Source organism: Antechinus flavipes, chromosome 3, assembly GCF_016432865.1.
Source record: "Antechinus flavipes isolate AdamAnt ecotype Samford, QLD, Australia chromosome 3, AdamAnt_v2, whole genome shotgun sequence".
NCBI classification, from domain to species: Eukaryota; Metazoa; Chordata; class Mammalia; order Dasyuromorphia; family Dasyuridae; genus Antechinus; species Antechinus flavipes.
The window spans coordinates 130173791-130180019 of NC_067400.1; the positions used below are offsets into that span (position 1 = coordinate 130173791).

A 6229-nucleotide genomic window follows, 5' to 3' on the forward strand; every position below is an offset into this window, starting at 1 on the left:
TACAACCTTCCCTCTCAGACCCTGGCTATGTCTTCTGTTTGGGGCAGCATCTCTGATTTTGACCTCCTCCACTCCGTCTTAGCATCCCTTCAGATATGTTGCCCCTGCTAACACTGTTGCTTCTTCTGTGGGACACAGACCCAAGCCAGAGCCAAGAGGAATGAGGAAAAGATCATTGGTGATCAAGTGTGCTTTACGTACTCCCACCCTGGTAAGCTGCATTGTTTGCCTCCCAATGTTTCCATTGTGATGTTGTTCTGTTATCTAATCGGTGGGTGCTCACAGCAACCCACTGTACTCCAAGTGATTTTAGGGAAACACCATCTCGGCTGCTTGGAGCTCTCCAGACAAGCACTAAGAGTGAAGCAATATATGCCCCACCTCGAGTACAATTCCATATCCAAAAGCAATGACCTCATACTGCTCCATCTGCAGAGCTTTCCTCCCAAATTAAGCCCATTCAGCTGGCAAAAATCTGTGCCAGTCTAGGAACCACCTGTGTGGTGTCTGGCTGAGGATCAATTTCCAATCTTTTTTTGTCAAATATCCCAGAATCCTTCAATGCCCCATCATTAAAACCTTATCTGATGAAGAATGCAGAAATGTTTACCCCAAAGCCATCATTCCAGGCATAGTCAATGCTGAGAACCAAAAAGGTGGGTAAGACACCTGCCAATGTAACTCTGGGGGCCCGCTGGTGTATAATGGGACCCTGCAGAGCCTTGTGTCTTGGACCATGGAACATTGCACTCTGCCCATGTTTACTGTGTTTATACCAGCCTCTGCAATTATTGGACTTGGATCGTAAATCAAATGCTCAAACATGCTGCCTTCCTAATGATGGACTTTCAGGACTCAGGTCTGCTAGTCCCATCTCTAATCTGTATTTGGATGCAAATCCAAAAGAGAATCAGAAGAATTTAGAGATGGAAAAGATTTAAGACTCTGAAATAGCAGGTCTGGAAGTGCCTTTTGTAATAAAAAAAAAAGACCATGTACTAGAACTTTTACAAATGGAGAAATTAAGGGTTTAAAAACTAATGTCTCAATAATTACAAGTAAGTCAGATTCAAGACTAGTATTCTCTCCCTGATCTGAGGTGTGAAGGCATAGATCTAGTCCCAAACTACCAAGTAACCTAATCCCTTTCATGAACTCACTGACCTACTTAGGTATCTAGAGTAAGAAGTAATTGAGTTTGTCCCTCCAGGCCACCCCTCCTCCAAAAGTCTAAAATTAATAAAACTTATGGGACTTTGTTAAAAAAAAAAACTTACAGAAAAATAACAAAGCAAATATCTTTAACTTTCAACAATTAGTGACGAGTTTTTGATGCTAACCATCAAAACATGAAAACAATTTTAAATTGACCTGATTATGCTATGATGGAACTTATATCTCTTCATCTTTTCCATAAAAATAACCTTTAGTAAATATTTAAGATTTTAATAAATGCCAGGCACTGTGCTAATTGTTGTCAAGTCAGAAACCCTATCAAAAAAGAGAAATATATTTGGCCAGCAATAACCATACCCATCCAGGTTCTTTGTAATCATTGCTTCTTTTCCCAGACTATTAATCTATTAAAAAGTATCTTTTATCATTTTTCCATGAAACAAATTCAATATAATTAGCCTGTAGTTTCCTTTTTTTTTTTTTTTAACTTTCCCTTGCCTTTCTTTTAATTAATGAAAATTTTTTCTTCTATAAAACCTCTCTTGTTTGGGAGAACCAGACACATTTGCCAATTATATGAATTCCATGGGTTGTAGATTTTCAATGTAATTTTTCATTAAAAGAAATAAGATTTTCTCTTACTAGCAATCCACCTAAATTTTTATAAAATATTTTGTCGTCTTCTTCCCAATGAAAATTTTTTTTCCTTAGCAGAAAAAAACAAATAAAATAAGTCAAGCAACTGTAACTTTTCTCTATTATCTACTAATAATGTCCCATCAACTCTGATAATTGATTTTTTAAAGCATTTATTTAGCATCTACAATGTGCTAAACATTTCACAAATATTATCTGCCTGATTCTAATAACAATAATTTTATGAGCTGGATGTTATTTCCATTTTACAGTTGAAAAAATTTAAACAGACAGAGAATGAGTAGCTTGCCCAGGATCTGATGCCAGATTTAAATTCAGATCTTCCTGCTCCCAGACCACTCATTCTGTTCACTATGCCACCTATGCTAGAGGGAAAAAATACCTTCTCTTCATTTTGCCTGTATATAAAAAAAAAAAACCCAAACTTATGCCAATCTTTTAAAAATTTTTGTTCTTATCTTTTATTGACAGCATTAGTTCATGTCAATTTCTCAATATCTAATTCCATTTTTAAAATGAATTTGTATTTTTCATTACAGCATGAATTTATATATATTGTATATTTTTGTTACTTTTCTAAAAAAAATAGCCTTTTATTTTCAAGATATATATATGTATATATATGTGTGTGTATATATGTGTATATATGTATATATATATATATATATATATATATATATGTAAAGATAGTTTTTAATATTCACCATTGCAAAACCTTGTGTTCTAATTTTTTCTGCCTCCCTTTGCCCCACAGCAAGTAATCCAAAATAGGTTAAATGTGAAAAATTAGATCAGGAAGGAAAAAATTAAGAAAGAAAACAAAAAGCAAGCAAACAACAAAAAAATGAAGATACTATGTTGTGAAACACATTCAGTCTTCACAGTCCTATTTTTGGATATAGATGGCTCTCCCCATCACAAGTCTATTGGAATTGGCCTGAATCATCTCATTGTTAAAAAGAGCCATGTCCATCAGAGTTGATCATCACATAAATCTTGTTATTGCTGTGTTCAATGTTCTCCTGATTCTATTAATATCACTTAGCAGCAATTCATGTAAATCTCTCCAGGCCTTTCTGAAATTTTCCTGTTGATCACTGCTTATAGAAAAATATTCCATACTATTCAATACCATAACTTATTCAGCCATTCCCCAATATTCCACTCCTCAATACAATCATTTGAATGTTCTTTTTAACTTATTTTTATCAGTGATGAAGTCTTGTTGGTACTGTTTTATTTTTGTTTTTGTTAAGTATAGGAAAATTCAATATGAGGAACTCCCTACCAATAAATATCACTTGCAATAATCTTAGAAACTTGTCTGTGGCATTTTGAGGTTAAATGACATTGTCTTAGCTCCCATGAGCAGAATATGTCAGATATAGAACTTCAACCCAAAGCTCCCTAAATTCTATTAATTTTCTATTACTCTACCCTTTCTCTCTACCTTGTAGCAAAAATGTGATTGCATATTTCTATTCAACACAAACCTTATACAATAAAATAATAGAAACTTAAAAAAAATAACATGTATAACTATGATTTAGATAGAAACTGGTCATGAATGATTTCATTCTATTATTCATAACACCTTAATAACATAATCTGGAGACAGAGCCAAGATGGCAGAATAAAGGCAGAAGCTCACTTAATCTTTTGCCTAAAGCGTTCCAAATTCTTTTAAATACTGTATCTAAAGAAATTTTAGGGCATAAAAATACTCAGAACAATAGCATACAACATCTTCCAGCTGAAGGCAACTTAGAAATTCAGCAGAAAATATGCGTGACACCAGGGGCTGGGGCTGAACATGCTGTGATAGGACTTGTAGCAATCCCAGATCCAGCTCCAACCTAGTCTGGGCCAGACCTCTGAATCAGTTGCAGTAGTGATAGTGTCCAGCCAGAAACACCAAAGAGGACTTAGAAGATCAGCAGGAAAGATCTGTGGAACCAGAGCCCAATACACAATCCTAGTACAAGCCCAGACCCCAGCATCACTTAGGTAAGACCTCTCAATCAGCAGCATTTCTGGAGGATTCTGCACCTTTTAACTCTGAGACAACAAGGAGGATTTGGTCAGTATAGACTATCAGTGACACAGAGGTGGGAGTCTGGTGTGCAGTCCCAGTGCAGCCAGGATCAGCAGAACCCCAGCCCAAGTCAGCACACTAGATCTTACAACTACAATGGGGAGGGAACACACCTAAGATCTAGAGAGCAGAAAAGAGTGTTTGTGGTCAGACTCCTAAAAGGAATTCTGAAAACAGCTGCACAAAACCCCTGAAGTACTCTCCACCCTGGAAAGAGAATGCTTCAACAAAGCGTTAAAAGTCAAGTAATAGCTTAGGAAAATGAGTAGAAAACAATAATGAAAAAGTTTCTAATCATTTTAAGTCATTATGGTGACAAGGATAATCAAACTTCACACTCAGAAGCTGATAACAAAATCAAAGTTCCTACATCTAAAGCCTCCAAGAAAAATAAGAATTGATCTCAGGCTACAGAAGAGCTCAAAAGGGACTTTGAAAACCAAGTAAGAAAGAGAGAAAGAAAGGGGAAAAATAAAGGAAAGAAATTAGAGAGGTGCCAGAGTAAATACAAAAAAAAAAAAAAAATGCTTTAAAAAGCAAAATTGGCCAAGTGGGTAAGAAGCTACAAAAGTTCACTGAGGAAAATAATTCCTTAAAAGATAGAATTGAGAAAATGAAAAATTAAATTACAGTAAAACAAAATTTTAAAAAATGAAAAAAATAGAAAAAAATGTGAAATATCACATTGGAAAAACAATTGACCTGGAAAATAGATTCAGGAGAGAGAATTTTAAAGTTATTTATTTACTTGAAAGTCATAATAAAAAAAAAGAGCCTGTACATAATCTTTCAATAAATTATTCAATAAATTAATGGTCTTCATATTCTAGAACCAGAAGGTAAAATATAAGTTGAAAGAATCTGCCAATCACCTCCTGAAAGACATGCCAAAACAAATACTCCTGGGAATATTATAGCCAAATTCTGGAACTCCAGGTCAAGGAGAAAATAATGAAAGCTTCCAGAAGGAAATGATTCAATTATAGTGGAGCCAAAAGACTGGAAAGGCTTGAATTATGATGTTCTGGAGAGTAATGGAATTAGAATTGCAATCAAGAATCAGCTATCCATCAAAACTGAGGATAATCCTTGAAAGGAAAATGTGGTCATTCAATGAAACAGAGGATTTTCAAGTATTTGTGATGAAAAGACCAGAGCTGAATGGAAAATTTGATTTTTAAATACAAGGCTCTGGAGAAGTGTAAGGAAGTGATCAGGAAAGTGATATCATACGAGACTTAACAAGATTTATCTGTTTACATTTCTGCATGGGAAAATGATATTTGTAACTCATTAGAACGTTCTCATTATTATGGTAGTTAGAAGGAATATATATAGAGAGGGCACAGGTGTGAGTTGAATATGAAGGGATAGCTTTTTTTTTTTTAATAATGAAATTAAAGATGAGAGAAGAATATATTGGGAGAAAGAGAAAAGGAAAAGTGGAATGCTGCAAATTATCTTCCATAAAGAAAGAAAGCTTTTACAGTGGGGGGAAAGAGGGGCAGTAGAAGGTAAGTGAGTGACTCTTACTCTCATCAGAATGTTCTCAAATAAAAAATAACATACATATCAATGGGGATATAGAAATGTATCTTATCCTACAGAAAATAGGAAGGGAATGGAATATAGGGAAGAGGGGAGAGCAATAAAAGAGTAGGCATATTGGGGGAAGGAGTGGTCAATAGTAAAACAATTTTGAGGAGTAACAGTATGAAAGGAGAAAGAGAATAAATAAGGGGAAACACAATTAGCAATACTAACTGTAAAAACAAAAACAAAAACAAAACAAAAAAACTTCAAGTTTTTCTGATGAAATACTATTGTTCCCTGGAAAATTCCTGGCAAAGGATGCTCTCAGAAAAACAACAACAACAACAACAACAACAACTGGAAAGTTCTCCATGAACAAAATCAAATATACTGTATACAAAGTAACAGCAATGTTCTAGGATGACCAGCTGTACGACTTTGTTATTCTCAGTAGTCCAATAATCCACACCTACTCCCAATGACTTATAATAAAAAATCCTATCTATGCCCAAAGAAGGAATTGATTGAGTATGTATATGGATTGAAGCATTCTCTATTACTATATCTCTTTATTTTTAACTTAATTTTTCTTGAGGGTTTTTATTTTCATTAGGGTGAGAAGATCTGTTTTCTTCTACAATTTGACTTTTAGGAAATGTTTTGTATAACTTCACATATGGTTTATTAATTGTGAGTGGTGATAATAAAGAGAACCTAGAACTCAAAAATTTTAAAAACAAATATAAAAAATTGTTTTGAATGTAACAG

The 6229-nt window shown here is 34.4% G+C and overlaps 1 pseudogene; it reads left to right on the forward strand.

Moving 5' to 3' along the window:
* The first annotated feature begins 11 nt into the window (after nucleotides 1-11).
* On the forward strand, nucleotides 12-981 carry LOC127553341 (kallikrein-14-like; annotated as a pseudogene).
* The last annotated feature ends 5248 nt before the right edge of the window (nucleotides 982-6229 follow it).